The 27981-nt window shown below is 44.5% G+C and overlaps 1 protein-coding gene across 4 annotated transcripts in view; it reads right to left on the reverse strand.

Moving 5' to 3' along the window:
* INPP4B (inositol polyphosphate-4-phosphatase type II B) overlaps positions 1-27981 on the reverse strand; it is a 394433-nt gene that overhangs the window by 351951 nt on the left and 14501 nt on the right. The window lies entirely within an intron of this gene.

A 27981-nucleotide genomic window follows, 5' to 3' on the forward strand; every position in this document is an offset into this window, starting at 1 on the left:
TTTGCTGTCTCAGTCTCCGGCAGAAGACAAAGTTTTTAGCAAACATAGACGTACGCGAAATTTGACACATTCTTTCAGTCAGATGTGCCCAAATTTCTGAGTGGTGTTAGCCTATGCTTACATTTCTACGAGCAGCCTTGTTAGACGGAGCGGAATGGAGAGGAGTGTAGACAGCTTATCTGCCTTAATGAGATCATTAGGGTATACACAGATATGCTGGGCTGCACCAACAGTCATAACAAGGATTCTCCACCTTCTGATGAAGGCAGAAATAGCCTAGAAACACGTCCCAATGACTAGAGGCTCTGACTAGCAATCATCAGAGTGTATTATTTACTAAGTCAGGGCTCCACAACACACACAGATTATAGAGAATGCCAGATTTAACTATGATAGGTGCAAGTACATTTCATAAAGCTTGACTTTTTTTTTTAGATAGCTAACAATGCAACGCAAAGACTGCAATGAATGGCAAAACCACATGCAACATTGTAGCGAAACAAAGGAACAGTTGTTTATTCAATCCATAGAAGCAGGAGCATGCGACGTGTCTAACAATATAGACTTTTTTTTTTATTCAACACTTTTTATTGATAATTTTTTTATTGATAATTTTCATATAACCAAATAAGCAAACAGCTTTGAAACCAAGCTATACATGTGACTAATATATCCACACAGGTTATAACCACATGACGATCAGATGTATAAAAGGCTCAAATAAGTCTATTAGAAGCATTACATAGTCTATGCCTAATAGTATAGAAGTCTTAAAGTGACTGTACCACCAGGCCCAAGCACTGGAGGCGGCCAACCCACCCTAAGTGGGAGGAAACCCCCGCCCCTCTATGATAAGGTTCCATTGATTCTAATGGAGTCACGTCATGGAGGGGCTGGGATTTCTTCCCACTGGGGTTGGTCGGCCCGCCTCCAGTGCTTAAGCCTGGGCCTGGTGGTACAGTCACTTTAACTAGTTAAAGGGAATGTGTCTTCAGAAAATGTCTTATTATATAAATATTTTTTTATGTTAAACATATTTTTTAAGACTTTTTGGTGACTGATTTTATAATTTTCCCTTTTTCTCTCTATATTAAAAAAGAATCCTGATATCTTGTAGTTTTCATTCTCACCACTGGGGCTAAAACGAAGCTGAGACTTCCTGTTGTACCTGTGGTGATAAGAGGAGGATGCTGTAAAAGTGATCTGTACAGCATTACAGCGTCATGTGACACCAGTAGATAAAGGAGACAATAGCAGCTCCCTATGGAATGACCTTTTCAAAGGTCACAGAGCGTGCTCAGTAATGTTTCACATTCATCCTAAGGGGACAGAGTCTGTCTATTGTCGTCTATGCCCATGAGTCTTACTGTAAAGCATGTCACTAGATGCTGTTAAAGGGGTTATCTAGTAAAAAAAACTTTTTCTTTCAAATAAACTGGTTTCAGAAGGTTATATAGATTTGTAATTTACTTCTATTTAAAAATGTCAAATCTTCCAATACTTATCCGCTGCTCTATGTCCTGCAGGAAGTGGTGTTTTCTTTCTAGTCTAACACACTTCTGACACCTCTGTCCATGTCAGGGACTGTCCAGAGTGGAGGAGTTTTTCTATGGGAATCTGCTGCTGCTCTGGACAGTTCCTGACATGGACAGAGGTGGCAACAGAGAGCACTCTGTCAGACTGGAAAGAATACACCACTTCCTGCAGGACATACAGCAGTTGATAAATATGGGGAGACTTTTTAAATAGAAGTAAATTACAAATCTATATAACAACTTTCTGAAACCAGTTGATTTGAAAGAAAAAGATTTTCGCTGGAGTACCCCTTTAAGAACTGCCCAGGTAATATGGCAGCCACCACAATTTACAAAAAGTGAAATAAAAAAAAAATGTCAGAAAATAGAAACAGATTAGAATAAAAGACTCTCATCATTAAAATAAAAATTTAGGTGACACATCCCCTTTAAGGGAGGCTGTATGGTTAGATATAGATATAGACCTTTTTTAAGCAAGTGAGATAGATAGATAGATAGATAGATAGATAGATAGATAGATAGATAGATAGATAGATAGATAATAGATAGATAGGAGATAGATAGATAGATAGGAGATAGATAGATAGATAGGAGATAGATAGATAGATAGATAGATAGATAGATAGATAGATAGATAGATAGATAGATAGATAGATAGGAGATAGATAGATAGTGTTCTGCAAGCCTATAACGGGCAAGTATTTTGCATGCAAACAATAAAAGGAGAATCTGTCTATGGGTTTTATATCCTTAGAAGCCAGGTAATTGCGAACACTTGAATTCTAAAATTCTGACAAAATATTTCATATCATTTTACTATGGTTAATGAATTCAGAGGAGTCAGACATAACTAAGGACCATTCCTTGTGCTGGAGGGCTGATCTAAAAATAAACACTCATTAGTTTGGCCATCGAGAGGTATTCCTCCTCAACGTCTGAAACCATTATCAGCTTTAACATTTTGCTCACAAAAATAAAAATCATAGATAAAAAAAACTTTAACTTAGGCAATGTCTAATCCTTTCAACTTTGTTGCTTTAAAATATGAAAAAAATTAAATAAAAATAAAAATACAGGTGGAGGAAAGGCGAGTGGTGTGTGCCAGGATTATTAACTGTTCATGGACGTGTAGAGCTATTAGTGCTGATATCTTTCATGCTATTCATGACCGCTATTGTAGGCAGAAGGCCAAGTTTCATTGGGAGCTGGCTTACTATTACCATCTACTTGGCTTCAGTGGTGACTATTATTTGATAGCAGCGCATGGTTCCATTATATAAAGTAAATATGGCATTTTTCATCAGATTTCTCCTCTGCAGTTTTAGGCTATGTTGAAAAGGATGGCCGTTGTTTTTCATCATAAGAGAAGTCCGGCGACAATTTTTAAGTATTATATTGCCCCCCCAAAAAATATACAAATCCCCAATATACACTTATTTCAGGAAATGCTTATGAAGTGCTTTTTTCCCTGCACTTACTACTGCATCAAGGCTTCACTTCCTGGATAACATGGTGATGTCACTTCCTGGATAACATGGTGATGTCACTTCCTGGATAACATGGTGATGTCCCAGAGCTGTGCGGGCTGTGGCTACTGGAGAGGATGATCGCAGAGGGATGCTCAGTGTCCCTCCAGTGTCACCCTGCCATCATCCCTTCCAGCAGCCACAGCCCGCACAGCTCTATGAGTCGGGTCGTGACATCACCATGTTATCCAGGAAGTGACATCACCATGTTATCCAGGAAGTGACATCACCATGCTATCCAGGAAGTGACATCACCATGCTATCCAGGAAGTGACATCACCATGCTATCCAGGAAGTGGCATCACCATGCTATCCAGGAAGTGGCATCACCATGTTATCCAGGAGGGGAAGCCTTGATGCAGTAGTAAGTGCGGGGAAAAAAGCACTTTATAATCATTTCCCGTAATAAGCTCCACTCATCAAGTCATATCTGTCATATATATGACTTTTTTGGGGGGTGGGGCAATACAATACTTTAATAAAAATTTTCATCCGACTTCTCCTTTAAAACTGAAATGAAATTTCACACAGATGACCGAATCGCAGATTTAAATGAAGCAAAGCACTTCATTTGATCTGAGCTCCACTCATCAAGTCACCGGGCTGTCAGTGCTGCTCCGCTGCCTGACACTCCTCCCAGGATGCTGGGAAAAGCTGGATCCAATCCTGAAAAACGTCTCACAGGTTCCCAGGATTGGATCCAGGTTTTTCCCGACACTCAGGGTGGGTGGTTTTATTGACTTTAGTGCATTTCATTGCAGTATGAAAAGAACGCTTGTTGTTTTCATGGAACACAATAGCCGTTCTTTTCAAGAATAGTACAGCGTTTGAACTTATGCCCCTATTCCACGAGTCGTTTGAAGGAGCAAACGAGCGCTATTAGCGCTCGTTTGCTCCTTGTTCCCCACTCGCTGCCGCCGCTATTCAATGCGGCGTCAGCGAGCGGGCGAGTGCGGGAGGGGCGGCGGGGAGCTGCTGGGGGGGGGCTGCCCGGGGGATCGCTGATCGTCCGGGCAGCCCATAGGATATAGCAGCGTCTGCTGCCGATGCTCCTATTCAACGGAGCGACGGCAGCAGATCGCTGCTATATCAGTCGCTTGTTTTTCAACATGTTGAAAAACAAGCGACTGCAACGTCATGTCGGCTGATCGTTGCACTCTATTCCACGGGACGAATATCGTTCGTAGCGGTCGATATCGGCCGAATACGAACGATATTACTCCTCTAAACGACCTGTGGAATAGGGCCTTTAGCCTAAATCGGTTTCAGTTGCCTCTGAGCAACTCAGTGGAGGTAATCATCTTTGTTTGTGTGTGCAGTATTTTGGAGCCATCATAGTAGAGAGGATCCTGCTCCCCTATTTCTCTACAGCAGACTGAAAAAATCAACAGCATAGAGGGCATTATACAGCAGTACTGAACAGTGTAAGCTGTAAATAAGCTGTATACCCACAGCAACCAAGCACAGTGCCTTTTCATTTTACCAGAGCAGTTTAAGAAATTAAAACTGAGATCTAATTGGTTTCCTTTGGCAACCATAGATCATTTTAATAAATATTCCCATTATGTATGCTCTTGCAGTAATGTTTGTGCATTACTCCTATCCATCTAAAATATTAAAAGGGGTAACCCACTCTTTGCTACACTCTTACATCTACACCATCTTCTTCTTTCTGTAAGAAAAGGCATAGGAAGTGGGCCAACACCTGACTGCAATTAGACTACAGAGTTTTTGAAACATGTAACATGGGGACATATTGGCCCGGCAGATGAGCGGTACACACTGTACACACATGCTGAAATATTTTTTTATTTAAGGTTATTTGCAAAGTTACTTCATTTCAAAAATCCATTACAAAATGCTGCCCATCTAGATAAAGGAGGCTGCGGCTCAGGTTTTCTACATTATTGTTTGTTTGCCTAAATGTACTTTGGATTTTGATATACAATTAGCCACCTGTCTGCATATTATTGTTTTACAGCTTTATTCATGTGTCAAAATTCAGAGAAACCTATAATAAGCAAAACAAAGGTTACTTGTTTAAAGGACCCATAGAGTTGCTTTGAAATAAAAGTTAAAGTGTCCCTGTCGTTATGACTTTCAAAATCTAAATCAACAGTAGATGTCATATTAAGCAAGTTTGCAATTTACATTCATATATATATATTTTTTTAGTTATAATGGAAAATACGGCACTTCCTGTTTTCTGACTTTTTTATTACAAAACAGGAAGTTTATGCAGCCAGGTCCTCACAGCGCTGTCCGATCGGGACCCCCAAAGTGTAATGCGGGGGTCCTGATTGTTGTAACTGACTGCCAGAGTTGTCTTACCGCTTCCCTGGCAGTCAGATCGGTGATCCCTGCATTGAGTCTGCCACAGGCAGACTCTATGCAATGATCTCAGATAACACTGATCAACATTTGCAAAATTTTAATTTTAATTTTTACCCCATAAATTATATTTTGGGGGGTTTCATCATTAATTTTATGGTAGATTTAAAAGCTGTATTACAAAGTACACCTGTTCCTGAAAGAAACAAGCCCTCACATGGCCCTGTAGATGGAAAAATAACAGAGTAACAGCTCTTAGAAAGCGAGGAAGAAAAAACTTAAAATTGGCGCGGTCATTGAGGCAATTTTAGTCACTGCCCATAAAGGGTTAAAAAACAGCATTTGCAAAATATGGGGCAAAACTACTGCCTACTTAGGGTGGCATCCAACATCTGAAGCCGCTAGGAGTCAAATGCTGAGTGTTGGAGGTCAGAGAATGGTGCCGAACCTGAAAAATTTGACAGGTCGGCTTTTTTAGTATTTCCCTTCTTATTATCTTAGGATAGATATATGTATACACCAGGCAGGTTACATTCTGTTATTGTAGATTTACCAACCACATCTGCTGGAAGTTTGTTTCAAGCATCTACTACTCTTTCAGTAAAGTTTTATTTTCTCACATTGCTTCTGATCTTTCCCCCAGTAACTTCTCAAAGTGTCCTCTAGTTCTTAAGTTTAGTTTTTCTTCCCTCCTGACCCTTTAGTTTAGTCCTGTAACATATATAAAGGTTTCCATCATGTCCCCCCTTTCCCTTCTTCCTCCTGTAACATATATAAAGGTTTCCATCATGTCCTCCCTTTCCCTTCTTCCTCCTGTAACATATATAAAGGTTTCCATCATGTCCTCCTTTCCCTTCTTCCCTCCTGTAACATATATAAAGGTTTTCATCATGTCCCCCCTTTCCCTTCTTCCTCCTGTAACACATATAAAGGTTTCCATCATGTCCCCCCCCCTTTCCCTTCTTCCTCCTGTAACATATATAAAGGTTTCCATCATGTCCTCCTTTCCCTTCTTCCTCCTGTAACATATATAAAGGTTTCCATCATGTCCCCCCTTTCCCTTCTTCCTCCTGTAACATATATAAAGGTTTCCATCATGTCCCCCCTTTCCCTTCTTCCTCCTGTAACATATATAAAGGTTTCCATCATGTCCTCCCTTTCCCTTCTTCCTCCTGTAACATATATAAAGGTTTCCATCATGTCCTCCCTTTCCCCTCTTCCTCCTGTAACATATATAAAGGTTTCCATCATGTCCCTCCTTTCCCTTCTTCCTCCTGTAACATATATAAAGGTTTCCATCATGTCCCCCCTTTCCCTTCTTCCTCCTGTAACATATATAAAGGTTTCCATCATGTCCTCCCTTTCCCTTCTTCCTCCTGTAACATATATAAAGGTTTCCATCATGTCCTCCCTTTCCCCTCTTCCTCCTGTAACATATATAAAGGTTTCCATCATGTCCCCCTTTACCTTCTTCCTCCTGTGTTATTTATACAGACCAGCATACAATTTGCTTTCCCCACTGCCTGATTGCACTAAATCCTTCTCTTCTGAAGCCAACAGAGAACTGCCAATATAAAACTCGGATAGAGGATTTCTCCTCCCCAAGTGCATTATTTTACATTTGGAAACAATAAACTGCAGTTTCCACTGTTTCGACACTTATCTAGTAATGCTAAATCATTTTTCATATTGCTGACACCACCAGGAATATCAACCCTGTCACTATCCTTACCTACCAACCCTTCTCCTATGTCACTATCCTTACCCACCAGCCCTTCTCCTATGTCACTATCCTTACCCACCAACCCTTCTCCTATGTCACTATGCTTACCTACCAACCCTTCTCCTATGTCACTATCCTTACCCACCAACCCTTCTCCTATGTCACTATCGTTACCTACCAACACTTCTCCTATATCACTATCCTTACCTACCAAACCTTCTCCTGTCACTATCCTTACCTACCAACACTTCTCCTATATCACTATCCTTACCCACCAACCCTTCTCCTATGTCACTATCCTTACCTACCAAACCTTCTCCTATGTCACTATCCTTACCTACCAAACCTTCTCCTATGTCACTATCCTTCCCTACCAACCCTTCTCCTATGTCACTATCCTTACCTACCAAACCTTCTCCTATGTCACTATCCTTACCTACCAACCCTTCTCCTATGTCACTATCCTTACCTACCAAACCTTCTCCTATGTCACTATCCTTACCTACCAACCCTTCTCCTATGTTACTATCCTTACCTACCAACCCTTCTCCTATATCACTATCCTTACCTACCGACCCTTCTCCTATGTCACTATCCTTACCCACCGACCCTTCTCCTATGTCACTATCCTTACCCACCGACCCTTCTCCTATGTCACTATCCTTACCCACCGACCCTTCTCCTATGTCACTATCCTTACCTACCAAACCTTCTCCTATGTCACTATCCTTACCTACCAACCCTTCTCCTATGTCACTATCCTTACCCACCAAACCTTCTCCTATGTCACTATCCTTACCTACCAACCCTTCTCCTATGTCACTATCCTTACCTACCAAACCTTCTCCTATATCACTATCCTTACCCACCAACCCTTCTCCTATGTCACTATCCTTACCTACCAAACCTTCTCCTATGTCACTATCCTTACTTACCAACCTTTCTCCTATGTCACTATCCTTACCTACCAACCCTTCTCCTATGTCACTATCCTTACCTACCAATCCTTCTCCTATGTCACTATCCTTACCTACCAAACCTTCTCCTATGTCACTATCCTTACTTACCAACCTTTCTCCTATGTCACTATCCTTACCTACCAATCCTTCTCCTATGTCACTATCCTTACCTACCAAACCTTCTCCTATGTCACTATCCTTACTTACCAACCTTTCTCCTATGTCACTATCCTTACCTACCAAACCTTCTCCTATATCACTATCCTTACCTACCAACCCTTCTATCACACTATCCTTACCTACCAAACCTTCTATGTCACTATCCTTACCTACCAACCCTTCTCCTATGTCACTATCCTTACCTACCAACCCTTCTCCTATGTCACTATCCTTACCTACCAAACCTCCTCCCATGTCACTATCCTTACCTACCAAACCTTCTCCTATGTCACTATCCTTACCTACCAATCCTTCTCCTATGTCACTTACAAACATATTAAAAAGAAAAGGACCTAGAGCAGAGCCTTGTAGCACACATGTGCTCGGAATATACAGGAAAACACATCAACAACCCTCTAATATTTATCCTTAAACCAACAACAAATCTACTGAACTATTCAGGAATTAAGCCCAAATTTTAAACCAATAACATTATCTACATTCCAGCATGACAACTTATCATACAATAGTGACCTCAGTAATGGTGTGGTTACACAGAGAGATTTATCTGACAGATCTTTGAAGCCAAAGCCAGGAACAGACTAAAAACAGAGAACAGGTCATAAAGGAAAGATCGAGATTTCTCTCCTTTTCAAATCTATTCCTGGCCTAGGCTTGAAAAATCTGTCAGATAAATCTGTCTGTGTAAACGCACCATAAGAAAGTGGGGGAAAAGAGACCGGGGGGGGGGGGGGGGGGGGGGGTAGGACAAGGTAATTTGAATAATATATTAAATGACTGCTGTTCGCAGGTTCAGTTACAGTATGTATAGAGGCCCAGAGCTGCACTCTGCTGGCCGTACAGGTAAACAATGGGCAAGATTTCCCAATTTTAATATTTAGATAGTAAATTTAGAATGCCCCAAATCTACAATAGAAGCTGTATGATACAGTTGGGTCATCCTGCTAGACAGGTAAATCCCCACCTAATGGTAGGTTTATTTAGCAGTCTCTGATGTGACCTTGTATTGATTTTTGACCACTGTATTTCACATGTGAGTAATGTGAATCTACTGCTTTGCCGACATCTATTGTCACTTGAAATAGGAACCTATACGAAACACAGTTACATATACAAACATGCAGAAATTGGGTACTTTTTTAAAAAAAATTCCATGTTAAAAATTCAAAAACACCTGTTTAGTAGAAAAAAGTAGAAATGACTTCTTTTACCATGTCCTTCCATTATAGTTATTATCTCTCTGTTGGTTCAACTAAGGGACAAACATACAATAAATCTGAAAAATGTGAACAGAGGTGATGAGTTTGTTATTTTTGCATGTAAAGATTTAATGAAGAGCCAATTTTGGACGGCTTTTATCCTTGGTTTGTTGGTGTAACCTTGTAATGCTATGTAGCATGTAAGGGTGGGTTCAGACTACAGAATCAGTGCAGATTCCATCGCTCAAAGTCTTTCGCGGCTGCGTACCTTTCCGCCGAAATCATAGACACCATTCTATGGGCAGGGCGATAGCCGCTGAAAGAATTGACATGCCAGTTCTTTCGGTGGAACGCAGAATCAACCGGCCATAGAATGAATGGTGTCTATGGCACAGGCGTAGAGGCGCGCCGCCGTGAATGGGTACGAGCGACGGAATCTGCCAGAATTTATCCGCACAGATTCCTTAGTCTGAACCCACCCTTACCTTGTAACATTATGTAGCGTGTAACCTTGCAATGTTATGTAGCATGTAACTTTGTGACGTTACATAGCATGTTGTTGCCACACTATGTTCCCCAAAAAGCAGAATGTTTTTGGGTGAAGGATTTGGCTCAGCATAGCTCCAGCTCTGTCCCCCTTTACTTGGAGCCGAGCGCATATAGAACAATGATAAAATATTTACACTTAAAAGGCAGCTTGTGCTTTGTGCTTTCCGAATAAAAAAGGTAATCAGTCACCTGTAGTCAGAATGCAGCGTCTGAGCTTCCATTCTCCTTCCAGCACAGCCAGCCATCAGACCCATTATCTGCTGCAGCACTCCAGAACAGCAGTCATAAAACCACTATCCCTTAAAATAGTCCAATCCCAGCAGTACCCTTTCAGCTGTTAAATAGCTTTTTGAATTCTAAGACTTACTTTTTTTTCCACCTATTAGTTCATCTTTAGCAGAAATGTGCCATGCTATAAAATTTATTTTGAAAATCAGAATAAAGTAATCTCAGTTTTATTTCCCTATTCCATAAAGGCGATGTTTTCGGCAGCCATGCAGTGAGTGACAGTGGGCGCCCATGGCACCGATATCAATCTCCGCTCCTCTGGGGCTGCTAAGCAGAAAAGATTTCTACACCGGAGAAGCACTAACTAACTAGATTATCATTTACAGGTTCCTCATTCGGATTATATTGGTGGTGGGTCCTTAAAAGCGCAGTAAATAAAATATTTATAGTCGCAACGGCGTGGAAACAGTTCCTTCTAATAATCACAGAATTATAGATCCCCCCTCTCTTCGGGGGTTAACAGTCCTCATAGGAAAACAGAAATAAAAGATGCCGACTTTCTATGGGTTTTATTACTCTGAACTCTCAATTACCAGCGTACATAAAGCTACTTCTATGGCTATACCTAGTCACCTAGGCATTTCTATGAGATAGCTTGAACAGGATTAGGCTGCATTCACACATTCAGCGGTTTTTCTGGTTCGTGAATGTCGTCCGCTAGTTACCTCCATGATCCATGCAAAATTGTCCATGTTTACATGTGTTTTTCATGGATCTGTTTAACCCCTAGATGCACCAGGACGTTACTGTACTTCCTAACATGCTTAGGGGAGTTTAGATGCTCTGAACTGCGCGATCCCGGGTGCCATATGCAGCCCGGGACCGCAGCTATTAGCAGGCAAGGTCCGATCGCTGTGCCCGCTAATTAGGCATTTAGATGCAGCTGTCAAAGTTGACAACTGCATCTAAATGCTAGCTGTCCCCATCATTGGTGGTTTAGTAGCAGCTGAGGAGATGGAGCGATCCCCCCATCTGTACTGGGCTGGGTCTGCGCTGTAATGGCCCTGACCCCGGCTCGGTATTCTATTGTTCTCGGCTGTTTTTTCCTAAGACTTTATTACACTTTTTTAGGGCTATTTACTGCCAAAAAATGGCCACTTTACAAATTGCATAATTACATTTGCTGTGTAGAGGACAGCATGACTAGTGATGGGTGAACACATTCATACTAATGTGAAGCTAATTGTTCGTGTTGGCCAATCACAAACAATTTGTTGGATGATCAGAATGGTTATAAAATTCATTTTCGAACAAGCTAACGTTTATCTCACAATGTACGCAACTGCGCAATTTAGTCTTTGCACCTGATAACCTGTGTGCATGTGTGTAACTCTAGACAAAAACGTACGCAACGGTGTGATTTATGTTTTACACCGGATAATCTGTACGCATGTGCGTAGACTGAAACATACGCTTCGTTATTTCTTCGTGAATGTTCGGCGAACATGAACCGATCACAATAATTTTTTTATGTTCGTGTTTGGGATCTGAGCCGAACATCTGGTTTTTCGCCCATCACTAAGCATGACTTAGCCTGTTGCTTATGCCGATATTTTCTTTCGTTTATAAGCAGTCTCTAGTATTATTGGGTGACAGTCCCTATAGAGCGATGTCATAACAGGCTTCACCACTTATCATACAAATGGCTGTCCTACAAAGGACAACATCAGTCTATGTGTCAGGTTAGGGCAGATGGATGTCATAAAGGGAGTCCTGTGCTATTAGTCAGAACAGACGATGATCGATGGAGTCTTATTTATTGGCCTCTTTTTTTCAGTAGAAATGTTATTCAAAATAGATAACCAATATAATCAGTCTACCGGTTTAGATTTTTTTACACTGTTGCAGGAACGGTCAGTTCCCCACTAGTGATGAGCGAATACTGTTCGATCGAATAGATATTCGAATATTTCGATATTCGTACGAACATCCTGCGATAAATATTCGATAAGCGTTCAAATCCCCCAGCTTCCGTTTTTACCCTCCAAATGGTCAAATAGATGTTTTTCACTAATCGAATACTTGTTCCCATAAACTTTAATGGGATCAAATATTCAATCGAATATTCGCGGAATATTCGAATATCTCACTATTCGATCATCACTATTCTCCACTACTGTCTATTGATAATCCTACATGTTTCCCTAGAGTCCATAGTAATGACTAGTGATGAGCGAATAGTGAGATATTCGAATATTCGATGTTCGTACGAATATCCCACAAATATTCGAATATTCAATCCCATTAAAGTCTATGGGAACAAGTATTCGATTAGTGAAAAACATCTATTTGACCATTTGGAGGGTGAAACCGGAAACTGGGGGATTTGAACGCTTATCGAATATTCGCGGGATATTCGTGCGAATATCAAATATTCCAATATCTCACTATTCGATCGAATATCTAATCGATCGAACAGTATTCGCTCATCACTAGTAATGACATTACCCGATCATGGTGACTTTCTGACATCACTTAAACACTACATTACCACAGCAGACGGAGAAGAAAAAAAAAAAAGGGAAGAACTCCGATCAGATCCATCATAACTGAATTAATCCGCAGAGAGTGGCTGGAAGTCTATCAGACTATTCACCTTAACCTCTCATTCTGCTTTTCCTAGTAAAGAGAATAATTTTATAAACAATCTAAGCCACCTCCCTACTTCATCCCTACGTAGGTTCACCTTGAATTATTACACATTTCCATCTGTTCTACTGACCTGTGTCATCGACATTGTGTAAACTACAATAATTGAAAATTGCTCAGGTCTATGTCTATTTATCACATATTATAAACTGTCCTCATGTTCTGGAAATGTTTTTGTTCATGAATGTATGTAGACGTGCAGAACGCTGTGTTCCTACCCATCTCTCTTTGTGCAGCTACTATGGTTGGTATATTGTCTTTCTTAGTCCATAAACACAGACACAGTCCAGGCGACTGCTGAGAGACCGCATTCAGAGGTGTATCGTGTCACCATTAAGAAATTACAGCAGCACCCTTAAAGGACAACTCCGACGATTTTTTTTTTTAGCTTATTTAACACACATTACGAAGTTATATAACTTTGTAATGTGGTTAAATACCCGGTCTGGCCCCCTTCCCCCACTTTCGGACCCCCGACCCCCCCGCCCGGAAGTTAAAGAATGTATACATTACCTATTACGATCGTCACGGTCCTCTTCTCCCGGGCGGCATCTGGTGACGACGACGTCAGAGCCGGGGGGCGGTCCGGGTCTTCTTCCTCCTCTGTGTTTTCATAGAGAGTGAATGGGACGGAAAAGGCTGCTGGTGCACATGCGCACCAGCAGCCTTTTCATTGGCTGGAGCGCATCACATGGCTTCCAGCTTGCTCAGCCCTGATTGGCTGAGGTTGCTGGTAGCCATGTGATGTGCTCCAGCCAATGAAAAGGCTGCCGGTGCGCAAGCGCACTGGCAGCCTTTTCCATCCCCAGGACCCGGAAGTCAGAGACATCACTGGACGGCGGTGAGGCGGACGGCGGGCGAATGGAGTGGCAATCGTCACCGGAGGGATGGTGAGTATGGTGTCTTTTTTTTGGGGGGGGGGGGGGGGGAGGGTCCCGCCGGAGTTGTCCTTTAACTTGTGTCACTGTTGTTTAATTTTTAAATTTTTTTTGGGCAGAAATTAATAGTCCAGGCGATTTTAAGAAACTTTGTAATTGGGTTTATTAGACAAATCTGCCATTATCTGCATTCAAAAAGACTTTCCCCAGGTCCCCCCCCTCCCTCTCTCTCCCATTTACTTCTCATTATCAGGAAATCTCGACTATCCATAGACAACAATGAAGACAGGGGGGAGAGCTTCAAACTGCTTTTTCATGATAAAAATGAATTTTTTGGCTAATAAACCCAATTACAAAGTTTCTTAAAATAACCTGTACTAGTGATTTCTGAAAAAAAAAATGTAAACAACAGTGACTCTTTAACTTAAAAACAACCAAAATTTCTTCCACAGACTATAAATTTACATTTTTTTCATTCGTTTTGAAAAAAAAGGATAAAAAAAAAAAAGGGATGGAAAAACAGATGTATTTGTATACATCGGTTTTGACCAGTTTTTCCATTACCTTCCATTATAAAAAAACAAACAAACAAAAAAAAAAAAAAACACATCTTAACGCATTTTTTTCAACGTACACAAAAGTGTAGTCCACCACATTTTTGTGTACACTAAAAAAAAAAACTTAAAAAAAAAAAAAAGTCAATGGAAAAATGGATTAAAACAGGTGCACACAAACGCATCCGTTTTTTGCAATAACGGATTAAAGAAATATGGTGTGAACCCAGACTTGGGGTACTATTACACGGAACGATAATCGGCCAAATCGAACGATAATCGCTCCGTGTAATAAATACAACGATCAGCCGATGACAGCGATCATTGGTTGATCGTTGATATAGGTTAGAAATGTATAATTGTCGGGCGCTGACGATATACCTACACGTAGAGGTGCATGGCCGGCGACTGACGATATACCTTACCTATCCACGTTCCAGGGCTGCTCCTACAGTCCACTTCTCCCCGGGTCCCGCGTGCTCTAGCTTCAGAGCGGCCTGTCAGCTGACAGGCCACTCTGAAGCTAGAGCATGCAGGACCCGGGGAGAAGCGGACCGCAGGAGCAGCCCTGGAGCGTGGATAGGTAATGTATATAGTTTAAGCAAGGGCTGCAAGGACACCAGTAACTATGTCTTTGCAGCTCCTTGTTAAACGATTATTGGGCCATGTAATAGGCCCAGTAAACAAGCGCCGATCTAGCAGATCGGCGCACGTTTACAGTTGTTATCAGGCCCCTATTGGCCCGTGTAATACCACCCTTAGAGAACATCATGTGCCTGGATGTTATCTTGGCAGGCATTAGTTTACCTGAACCCCAGTTGTAAATCTGTAACTACAATGATGATACATTTATAACATTGTTGTAACCTTATGTGACAGATGGGCCCTTAGTTTTAACTATTACCAAGGCACCAAATGAAGCTTTACCCCTGTTGTCCAGGCTAGCACACGTTTCAGCTGTAGATATTGGCGGTACCTCTGGTGTAATGGCATTTGGGTAAGTAGACCAACAAAACACAGCAAATCACTGAGCTCAGGGAGATCAATGAAAAAAATTGCAATGAAGTACTTAATCAAGAGTCTCCATTGATGCCCCCTAAAAATTTAAATGTGCAAAAAAGGGGTCAGTGGAGCCTCAGTTGCGAGTCTCAAAACACCAGAATAGCCAGATATCCCTAGCCTGTTGCCAAGGGGTGCCTCCAGATGGACAGATCACCAAACCACCCTGATAGGTGGTTTGACCAAGGCAGGCATCCATCCAAGTTTTACCAAGGTTTTTACCAAGGGTTACCAAGGCAGGCATCCATCCACAGACAGCTGTTTCGGGGTATTGCCCCTTGTCAGTGTGGAGCAGGATTCTGGCTAGTTGGGGCAATGAAAAATAGACCAACAAAACACAACAATCACTGAGCTCAGGGAGATCGGAGAAAAAAATTCAATGAAGTACACAAGAGTGCCCCTAAAGATTTTAATATGCAAAAAAGGAGTGTGTGGAGAATTTGGGTAAGTAGACCTTTTTGGTAAATTGTTTCCTATAGTTCTACATGTTGCTTTGACAAACTGCTGTTGTTGTTTCATGGGCTTAGATTTGGCACTATATGTACAGTACTAAGCGTGGTCTTTGGGCTTCAAGTATAACAATAAAATCATCTGCCTAAAACTGTTAGGTTCCCCTTGTTTTTTTAAAATAGCTTTGACCTATTAAGGCATGAGTTCCACTTTACCTCATAAGAGTATGTTAACGCTACAAAATATCAATAAAAATATCAAGCACAGGCAGTGCAGTGGACTCCACTTGAATTTCCACCTGTCCCATTGACTCAACGGTATTCTCAAGCTCAATCCGCCATCCACCCAAAGAATTTAAAGGCAAACCGATGTTGACTTCAATGGGCACCCTGAATGATCTAAGGATCATTTGGACAGCCCCTGCCACTGTGCCCCCCTCAAGCTGGGGGAAGCAAGCACTGACCCGACAGATCAGAGCTCGCTTCCCCCTGACTATCGTGCCATGCAATATGGCTTTACAGACGCGTCCAGTCTTGCCTTTTCTTGTAATCTTGTGACGAACATATTGAGCCACAAGGAAATACTGTAAATATTGTAATTTCCACTGGTTTCAATCCAAGTTGACCACGCATTGACAACCCTCGTTGTGGGAATAGATCCAAGTCTTTCTCTCTATAGATCCGATGTTTCGGACACATCTGAATGATGATTTTGTTGGAAAATGCCTTTAAAGGTTCCATCGTAAACCAGGTAACGTTACTCCATTGAGGCTATGAGGCTTTGAAGTTATAATCAATAAAACATCTTGTAATTTTTACACAATTTAAATTCATTACGTGAAGAAGGAAAACTGGCCGTTCTTATTTTCCCTGATATGCAAGCTCTCATAAATGCCCTGAAAGGTCTCATTGATCGCTCATAAAAGTCATTAGAACCTAGAGTGTGCATTGTCTCCTTTTTACACATCAACATCTATTATGTGAACGGCATTCAATTTCTTCATCGTTACCAGGGAAGGCAGACATATGTATCCCTAATCTGAATTCATGGATAAGAAAACACAGACGACAATCCACATACTCATCATCTCTTCAGGGACGCTTATGTCACATATTAATATGCTCTATGACCACAGCCCGGGGGCTACATACATAAGTGATTTTTCCATACGTCTTCACACAACTCCACTGTCTTTTTTATATTGTTATACTCTTTGTATTATAATGTGCTCTGTGCCTAGCATGTATACGGCCTAGGATTTCTGATTCCACATTATTTGTGTTCTTCATTGTAGAGGCAGGTCCACTGTACAGTAATAGTCTTTCTTCTATTTAACCCCTTAACAACGCGGGGCGTACATTTATGCCTCCGCAGCCTAGGCCTTAGCGCAAACGGCGTAAATGTACGCCCCACCAGGGTATCAGGCTATGGAGCCGGCTCACGAGCTGAGCACACCCCATATCGGGTGAGTATCGGCTGCTATCTGCAGCCATGCCCTCACCCTTAATAACGGGCTGCCGCGATCGCACAGCCGCCTGCTATTAGCCTCTCAAAGGCTGCGATTGCTCGGCGTTTAAGTGTAAGTGAACGGAGCACTTACCAGTCACTTACCGATCGGGACCCCCGCAGCGTGTCTGTGGGGGTCTCGATCGCATTTCTTAACTGTTGGAGGTGTCTTACCTTCCTCCGTGCATTCAGGTCTTCAATCTTCCGATAGAGTCTGCCACAGGCCACAGGCAGGCTGTATCAGAAGATCACAGATAACACTGATCCCTCCTATGCTATGGCATCGCAGTGATTAGTGTATGTAATGTAATGAATGAGTGTGAAAGTCCCCTAAGGGGACTAAAAATGTGTAAATAAAATAAATAAAAGTTTTTAAAAATGCCTCAAAGTCCCTCCCCCAATAAAAGTCTAAATCATCCCCCTTTCCATTTTATACACAAAACACATAAAAATAATAACGTTAATTAACATATAATATACCGTAATGTGCGTAATCGTCAGATCTATTAAAATAAAACAATATTATTCACACACGGTTAACAGCATGAACAAAAAGTGGTAAAAAAACCCCCACAGAGATTGCTTTTTAAAATTACAATATAATATATATATATATATATATATATATATATATATATAAACAATCAATACCTCTAATCTAGAAAAAATTTTACTAGTAAAAACTAGAAATCATGGCTCGAATAATGACATCCGATATGACTCCGTAGGTGAAAAGGTTAAAGCGCTATAAGAGTCACAATACGGCCATTTTACATACACCTATTTGCAAATTTTTTTTACTGCTAATAAAAATAGTAAAATGTTAGAAAACCTAGTAAACCTGCATATCGCTGTGTTCCGACCGACCTATAGAATAAAGAAAAATTGCCAGTTTTACAGTAAAAAGCATTACGTAAACATGGAACCCCCTAAAAATTGTGGAATCGCTTTTTTTTTACCCTAATTAACCCCATAAATGATATTTGGGGGATTTTATCATTCTTTTTATGGCAGATTGAAAAGCTGCATTACAAAGTACACCTGTTCCTGAAAAAAAAACACAAGGGCTCACATGGCCCTGTAGGAGGAAAAATAAAATAGTAATGAGTGTTAGTGCGTATGTTCACACTATGGAATCCCGCCCAGCGACCTCCGCTTGAAGTTTCGCCTATTACATAGAGTCAATAACATTTGTCAGTGAATTCCACTGTCCGCCCAAGGAGGCAGCACAGAGGATAGTCTGCATCCATGCTGCAGCTGAGCCGAGGGAAAGCACAAGGACTCTGCAGGAGGGCAACCTGGGGGAGAAAAATGGCATATACTACTGATATAATGGGCCAATATAGTCCTGCTCCTCATATACATACACAGGGCAGCTTATCCTGAAAAATCCCCTGAAATGAAAGTTACACTTTAAACCCACTTACATTCATACACTTTATTCTCTCTACTTCCACACCGGGTGGGTAGCAAGATTCTGTTGACTAGATATATCTCGTAAAAGGGGAGTAACCCTCTAGTCTAAAGTTGGTCATACACGTCTAATAACTGATGACCGAACAATTGTTCGGCCCCCAGTCATGGGCATAGCTACCATGAAAGCAGACCACACAACTGCTATGGGGCCCACGTAGCTCCACTCGGAAAATCGTGTGGCCTGCCTTCTCTGCATACCGTTCTCCCAGCTCCCGGGCATGGCAGTGACATCACTCGTGTGCCAGAGATCTTTCCGAAAACAAGTTGGTTTGAAAGAAAATGATTTTCGCCGGAGTACCCCTTTAATTCCAGCAACTGTAAATTTGCGCTAACCCTGAGTATGTTTTCAAAGAACACCAGAAACCAGGAGATCACATTGTTCTTGTTTGATGTTTGTTCAGTCAAATCACTAGAACCACTTTTAATTTCAATCTAGATTTCCTTAGGCAAGCCTGGTTTTCAACTTCAAAACTACCCGAGTTTTAATATCATATAGCTCGGAATTCGTATAAAAATGAAAAAAAATTCAACAACTGATGTGCACATAGGTAGAGAGGAGCCCGGCTGCCGGGGAGGAGAGGCGCTGCGCTGAGTGCATTAGAAGTTATTAATTGCTTGTTAATTAGTGCTCCTCCGAGTCCTGATTTTCCCTTACAGCTGCTTATTTTAAAGCAATTTATACTCTAGACAGATCGAAATTAGATGAATAAATGACGATCTATTACCGAAACATTTAAATATAATCTTAAAGTGTCACTGTCGTATTTGTTTTCTTCTTTTGCAGAAATCAATAGTACAGTCGATTTTAGGAAACTTTGTAATTGGGTTTATTAGGCAAATACCATTATCTGCAATCAAAAAGACTTTCCCCAGAACCCCCCCCCCCTCCCTCTTCTCTCTCTCATCCACTGCTCATTATCAGGAAATCTACACTCTTACATTAGTCGGGCCCTGTCTGTTCTATGGAGAGGGGAGGGGGGAGGAGGGAGATTAGTTGCCAGCAGAGAACAAAGTATTACACAGCAGGACCTGTGTGAAAGCCGCTATTCAGAGGTTAGCGAGGTCAGTGCTGACTTCAGAGGAGATAGCCAGGTGATGTAGCTGTAAATGAACTCTTTGTTGTCCTGTGTTGGTGCCTTATCTCCCTTCAGCCCTCCCCTCTCCATAGGAGAACCATGAAGACAAGGGGGAGAGCTTCAAACTGCTTTTTCATGATAAAAATGCATTTTTCAGCTAATAAACTCAATTACAAAGTTTCTTAAAATCTCCTGTACTATTGATTTGGGGGAAAATAAAAACAATAGTGATACTTTAAAATATAAGGGAGTGGCTTTTAATTTTTTTTTTAGAAAATGTTGGACATTGCCCTAAGCGTAGGGCCTACACAATTGTATAGTGGGTAAAAAAAATAAAGTTTTAGTTTTAGCTGTGATTTCACCTGTATATAAATTACTAGTGATGAGTGAATAGTGAGATATTATCACGCGAATATTGGAATATTCTATTCATTAAAGTCTATGGGAACAAGTACTCGATTAGTGAAAAACATCTATTTGACCATTTGGAGGGTGAAACCGGAAGCTGGGGGGATTTGAACGCTTATCGAATATTTATCGAATATTCGCGGGATAGTCGTACGAGTATCGAATATTCGAATAGCTCACTATTCGATCGAACAATATTCGCTCATCACTATAAATTACCCATTTTACCTTAAGCTGCAGGTTGTGTCCCAGATATCAAAGCGCAGTAATCTGCAAATATGCTGCCTTTAAGTAAGCAGGAGCTAGCATGGAATGCCCACTTAGGATTGGTGTGTGTGTGAGTGTGGGTGTGTGCATGTGACATGCTCACAATACAAATTGACAGTGCCAATTTAGGTAAAAGGTTCAAATCAAACTACCACTGTCTGAACCTGAATCTTAAAAAGGGCCTTAAAGGGGTATTCCACTGAAACATAACTTTTCATATGTTGCTTCCCATGGTGAGACTAACAATTCCTTCCATACTTGTTATTATCTATTCAGTCTCCTTCCCCCAGTTCTCAGCTGCTGATTTCTGTGTGTGTGTGTGTGTCTTTCTGTCTGTCTTTTTCTCTGTCTCTCCCTCCCTTCTGAGACAGCTGATGTAAACAAGTCCCTGACTAGCTGTATCTGCAACATTCTAGCTTCTTTGTAATGCTGGGAGGGATAATCTGAGGTCAAGTTGCTGATAAAGGGTATGTTCACACTGAGCAAATAGGGACGTTCTTTGAATTCTTTGAGCAGAGAGCGGAGGAGTGAGAGCTCTCCCATAGAGATGCTGTCTGACACTGAAACAGACGGAATTCCGCAGTGGAGAGTTCAGCCGCGGAATTCCGCCCCATTTGCTCAGTGTGAACATACCCTAACTCAATGTGATTAAAAGGAGACCTGTCACCCCCCGTGCCGGGGTGACAGGCTCCCAACCCCCCGTTACAGCCCCCTATACCCACCTGATCCCGCCGGGTCCCGCTTCCTGATCCGGTCGGGTCACGGAGATATGAGCGCCCGAAGCCCGGCGCGCGCGCTCACAGGAGAGTCCGACGCTCATAGAGAATAAATGGGGAGTTCAATGCTCCGTCATTCTGTATGGGCATCGGACTCTCCTGTGAGCGCGCGCGCCGTGCTTCGGGCGCTCATATCTCCGTGACCCGACCGGATCAGGAAGCGGGACCCGGCGGGATCAGGTGAGTATAGGGGGCTGTAGCTGGGGGTCGGGAGCCCATCACCCTGGCACGGAGGGTGACAGGTCCTCTTTAACCCTCCCACCATTACAAAGAAGCTACAATGCTGCATATAAAGCCTGTCAGGGACTTGTTCACATCAGCTGTCGGAAAAGGGAGGGGTGAGGAGGGGGAGACAGAGAGAAAGGCTCACACACAAATTTTTGTAGGTGATCCAATGTTTACTTACATGCTGCAACACAAAAAAAAGGGTTAACAAGCAGAAGACTGTGATCTCCACTGCACTGATAGCAGCTGGAGAACAGAGTTCAGGGGTTAAGTAGGAAAGGAAAATGTGCAGAGCTTGTGCAGAGATCAGGAGTCATCAGTTCACCAGCAGTAAAGCAGATATCTCCTTGTCTTCTGAACTTTGGGTCCCTTACACACTGCAGTACATAAGGAGTTAAGCAGAAGGTAGGCTGCTCCTGCACCTATGTATTTACCATAAGGGCTCCTAATGGGCCCTTATAGGTAAAAACAGTGGACTGACAGAGCAAGCAGTCATTGGCTCTCTGCTCTGACAGTCACTTTTGTGGCTACAGCCAGGATTCTTCCCCTGGCCAGAGATTTTATTTTAATTTTTTTGACAAATCACAGAGCATAAACTATAAATAATGTGCATAGCGCTTTGTGTTGTGCGTAGGGGAGAGGGGGGCTCCTTAAATTTTTTTGCTATGGGGCTTTCTTACAGCTGGAAGTTTCTACCAAAGATCTAATGACCCAAACTGACAGCATCCCAGTTATCCATGACTGGGACCTGTAATGCTGGAGCCAGTTTCAGCCATTACACCTGCAGTTACGCTAGAACCTTAGGCCATAATAAAGATTGAGAAACGTCCTCGTATTTATCTCGTGTGACAGCGGCCTAACTTATCTAAATGTAAATGAGGACGCACAAAGCTAACAGGACCTGACAACTTCCTCCTCTCCCCTAAACTACCAAAGTTAGTGACAATGACACCTCCACCACCGTAACCCACTGGGCAGACTTTTAAACAGTAGAATTCTTTTTCCACTTGTTTAATATAGGAGTGCATCCGACAGCCAAGTGCATGTTATAGTGCAAAATATATGGTACTTTTCTCTTCTTTTTTGGGGTCTTGATTTTTATAATGTAATGAAACAAAAAAAAAAAAAAAAAAAAAGACTATACAACTATACATAAACTGAAGGTGGTTAAAGTGGTTGCCCAACATTTTTCTCCTTTTTAGAAAAGGGAATCATTAGTAATCTGTCCCTCAGTTTTATTCTCTGACCTTTTTTTTTGCCTCTGTGTCCCCCGAGCCTCCTCCTCCTCTGTGTCCCCCGGGCCTCCTCCTCCTCTGTGTCCCCCGGGCCCCCTCCTCCTCCTCTGTGTCTCCCTGGGCCCCCTCCTCCTCTGTGTCCCCCGGGCCCCCTCCTCCTCCTGCTCTGTGTCCCCCGGGCCTCTTCCTCCTCCTCCTCTGTGTCCCCTGGGCCTCCTCTTGCTCCTCCTCCTCTGTGTCCCCTGGGCCTCCTCCTCTGTGTCCCCCGGGTCTCCCTCCTCCTCCTCTGTGTCCCCCGGACCCCCTCCTCCTCCTCTGTGTCCCCCGGGCCCCCTCCTCCTCTGTGTCCCCCGGGCCCCCTCCTCCTCCTCCTCCTCTGTGTCCCCCGGGCCCCCTCCTCCTCCTCCTCTGTGTCCCCCGGGCCCCCTCCTCCTCCTCCTCTGTGTCCCCCGGGCCCCCTCCTCCTCCTCCTCTGTGTCCCCCGGGCCCCCTCCTCCTCCTGCTCTGTGTCCCCCGGGCCTCTTCCTCCTCCTCCTCTGTGTCCCCTGGGCCTCCTCTTGCTGCTCCTCCTCTGTGTCCCCTGGGCCTCCTCCTCTGTGTCCCCCGGCTCTCCCTCCTCCTCCTCTGTGTCCCCCGGGCCCCCTCCTCCTCCTATGTGTCCCCCGGGCCCCCTCCTCCTCCTATGTGTCCCCCGGTCCCCCTCCTCCTCCTCTGTGTCCCCCGGTCCCCCTCCTCCTCCTCTGTGTCCCCCGGTCCCCCTCCTCCTCCTCTGTGTCCCCCGGTCCCCCTTCTCCTCCTCTGTGTCCCCCGGTCCCCCTCCTCCTCCTCTGTGTCTCCCTGGGCCCCCTCCTCCTCTGTGTCCCCCGGGCCCCCTCCTCCTCTGTGTCCCCCGGGCCTCTTCCTCCTCCTCCTCCTCTGTGTCCCCTGGGCCTCCTCTTGCTCCTCCTCCTCTTGCTCCTCCTCCTCTGTGTCCCCTGGGCCTCCTCCTCTGTGTCCCCCGGGCCCCCTCCTCCCCCTCTGTGTCCCCCGGGTCTCCCTCCTCCTCCTCTGTGTCCCCCGGGCCCCCTCCTCCTCCTCTGTGTCCCCCGGGCCCCCTCCTCTGTGTCCCCCGGGTCTCCCTCCTCCTCTGTGTCCCCCGGGCCCCCTCCTCCTCCTGCTCTGTGTCCCCCGGGCCTCTTCCTCCTCCTCCTCTGTGTCCCCTGGGCCTCCTCTTGCTCCTCCTCCTCTGTGTCCCCTGGGCCTCCTCCTCTGTGTCCCCCGGGCCCCCTCCTCCTCCGTGTCCCCCGGGCCCCCTCCTCTGTGTCCCCCGGGTCTCCCTTCTCCTCCTGCTCTGTGTCCCCCGGGCCTCTTCCTCCTCCTCCTCTGTGTCCCCTGGGCCTCCTCTTGCTCCTCCTCCTCTGTGTCCCCTGGGCCTCCTCCTCTGTGTCCCCCGGGCCCCCTCCTCCTCCTCTGTGTCCCCCAAGCCTCCTCCTCCTCTGTGTCCCCCGGGCCCCCTCCTCCTCCTCTGTGTCCCCCGGGCCCCCTCCTCCTCCTCTGTGTCCCCCGGGCCCCCTCCTCCTCCTCTGTGTCCCCCGGGCCCCCTCCTCCTCCTCTGTGTCCCCCGGGCCCCCTCCTCCTCCTCTGTGTCCCCCGGGCCCCCTCCTCCTCCTCTGTGTCCCCCGGGCCCCCTCCTCCTCCTCTGTGTCCCCCGGGCCCCCTCCTCCTCCTCTGTGTCTCCCGGGCCCCCTCCTCCTCCTCTGTGTCCCCCGGGCCCCCTCCTCCTCCTCTGTGTCCCCCGGGCCCCCTCCTCCTCCTCTGTGTCTCCCGGGCCCCCTCCTCCTCCTCTGTGTCTCCCGGGCCCCCTCCTCCTCCTCTGTGTCCCCCGGGCCTCCATCCTCCTCTGTGTCCCCCGGGCCTCCATCCTCCTCTGTGTCCCCCGGGCCCCCTCCTCCTCCTCTGTGTCCCCTGGGCCTCCATCCTCCTCTGTGTCCCCCGGGCCTCCATCCTCCTCTGTGTCCCCCGGGCCTCCATCCTCCTCTGTGTCCCCCGGGCCTCCATCCTCCTCTGTGTCCCCCGGGCCTCCATCCTCCTCTGTGTCCCCCGGGCCTTCATCCTCCTGTTTCCCATGCGCCTCCTCTTATGTTGCTGCTTTTTGGATTTGTGTTGTTTACATAAAGAACTTCCAGGTCACAGGGGTCAGTAGTGACATCACAGCTCTGCAAGCCTATAGCTCCACCCTCTCCTCTCTGAAACTAGCTCCGCCCACTCTACCCATAGGCAGGTAATGTCTGTATTACTACAAGTGTCCTTTGAGCAGCATGGCGGCTCAGTATCTGCCAATTACTTATATTATCAAATAAACTAGTTTTCTGAATCTTTTATCTGTTGTAGGACTACAAACCCCAGCACACCTGTACATGATAGGAGTTGTAGTCCTGGATTACATATACACTACAGTAGCCAACCTACAGATGGAGTCTATGAGCCGAAATTGTTTTACCTCATCAAGAGATGGATAGAAAGGTGAGTGACATGAGGTGAGGTATCCTCTCTCCATATTACACAGCAGCAGCTCTGTCCTAACACTGTACAATAATAACACTATTGTTCCTTTATTTATAAAGCTCCAACCAATTCCGCAGCGCTGTACAGAGATTGTAGTCACTCATCTTGGTCCCTGCCCCCAATGGGGTCACAATGTTTTCAAGAGTGTGATAAAATCCATGCAGATATTGGGGGAAATATATGCAGCGGTAATCCCAGGGCCCCAACACTATAAAGCAACATAGCTAACCTCTGTGCCCCCCACAACATGGCTAACCTCTGTGACCCCCACAACATGGCTAACCTCTGTGCCCCCCACAGCACGGCTAACCTCCGTGCCCCCCACAGCACGGCTAACCTCTGTGCCCCCCACAACATGGCTAACCTCTGCGTCCCCCACAGCACAGCTAACCTCTGTGCCCCCCACAGCACAGCTAACCTCTGCACCCCCCACAACATGGCTAACCTCTGCGTCCCCCACAGCACAGCTAACCTCTGTGCCCCCCACAGCACAGCTAACCTCTGCACCCCCCACAACATGGCTAACCTCTGCGTCCCCCACAGCACGGCTAACCTCTGTGCCCCCCACAGCATGGCTAACCTCTGCGCCCCCCCCCCCCCACAGCATGGCTAACCTCTGCACCCCCCACAGCATGGCTAACCTCTGTGCCCCCCACAACATAGCTATCAGCTCCTGGTCTCTTCTATGGCATGCTGCAATATTATTCCTGCCTACAGGGGTGGGGCTAAATCAGTGTTAATGCATAACCCCGCCCACCTGATGACTCACTGTTCCCTCACTGGCAGGAACAGGAAACAGTCTCGGAACACGGCAGGAAGTAAAGAAAACACAGGCAGAGCGGTCATGTGACTGAGCCTGAGAACACAATAAGCGCTTTATATAAAATATAGAAGTGTATGTAGAATATACAACAGGGCAGTGCTAGTTTATTGAAAAATCCCGGACAATCCCTTTAATTTATACTATTGCTTAAAATTATTATTCAGGGTTCAGTGATGCTGAACTATCACTGTATTATGTTTTTGCACTTCATATACATAATATTCAATTAAAAGAATGAAGTAGGCTGGCATCAGATATGACGCCTAGGTAGAACAATATGTCAATCTATATATTTTTATGCCTTCCTTTACGATCTATTAAAATGCTCTGGCGGTACGTGATCAGTACAAAACCAACAGCTCCTGTGGCATCAGCCGGCAATCCATATATACAGACTAATAGGAAATATCCTCCAGTTGGACGACATCTGCTATTAGGGCTGTTGTCATAGACTGCACAAGCAAGCTGTAATAGAACCGGAATGATCCAGCTGCCCGGCCGAGTGTTCAAACAGCCGGATCTCATCCAATGTGGATACCTACAAGCAGAGGACAATATTCTAAATGAAGGCGGGAGGCTGATCATTTCCTTATGCCGGACTGGACGGGCTATTTAGTAACGGCTCCATCATGCAGACAACACAAGCGGAAAGACATTAGGATTCATCAGCAGCCGACTAATGAGCAGGAAACCATCAGTTTACTGCATTACTATCTTATCATAGGATAAAACGTGAAGTGCAGAATTTGTATATAAGCAGCATATGGCCGACTATAGATATCAATCAGCTTCATAGACGAGCAGCACATTATCTCACCTAGATTCATCAGTTACCTTGGAAGTACAGATAATGTGGCTGATATGTGCAATAATATCTATTCCTACATTTTAGTAAATTTTCAGAGCTCTTCTCTTCCTCTGAAAGGGTATGTGCACACTACCGAATTTAAGCGCGTAAGGACCGCAGTGGATTGCTTGCAGCAGCACGCATCTCCACCCGTGCCATAAACACAATTTTATGGCCGGGCCGATTCCGCCATCCGGCGAAAGAATTGACATGTCTGTGCCTAGAGTTGAGTCTATGGCACAGGAGGAGATGCACGGGCCCCAAGCAGGGGCCAGCAACGGAATCCGCAGCGGCCTTTACTCGTGTATTCCGTAGTGTGCATACTACCGAATTCAAGCGGAAAGTCCGTGCGGTGGTCTCCGCTTGAAGTTCCACCAGTCGCATAGACTCACTGATATTCTGAAGCGCCGTCCGCCCAAAGAATCGACATGTCAATTCTTTGGGCGGATGGTAAATTGAGCTTCACAATATCATTGTGTCTACGGGACAGGCAGAACTTCAAGCGGAGACCACCGCGCGGACTTTCCGCTTAAATTCGGTAGTGTGCAAATATTCTAACAGAGGAAGAGAAGAGCTCTAAAAATTTTCTAAAAATTCTGTAGTGTGCACATATCCTTCGGGTATATACACACTACGAAAAACGTATGGAAATTTTAAGTGGAAGCCACGCAGTAGACTCTGCTTGAAGTTTCGCCTGACCCATTGATATTCTTAAGCTCAAGCGGCTGTCCGCCCAAAGAATTGACACATCAATTCTTTGGGTGGACAGTGGATTGAGTTTAAAATTTTCAAGCATGTTCCATAGTGTAAACATACCCTTAGGTCCCATTCACAATGAGAAAAACAGGCGGAAATTCTGAGCGAAATCCCCACCATGGACTCCGCCTGCCTCAGTGTCTCATTGTTATGTATAGGGCG

The sequence above is a fragment of the Dendropsophus ebraccatus genome, chromosome 7 (genome assembly GCF_027789765.1).
Source record: "Dendropsophus ebraccatus isolate aDenEbr1 chromosome 7, aDenEbr1.pat, whole genome shotgun sequence".
In the NCBI taxonomy this organism is placed as follows: domain Eukaryota; kingdom Metazoa; phylum Chordata; class Amphibia; order Anura; family Hylidae; genus Dendropsophus; species Dendropsophus ebraccatus.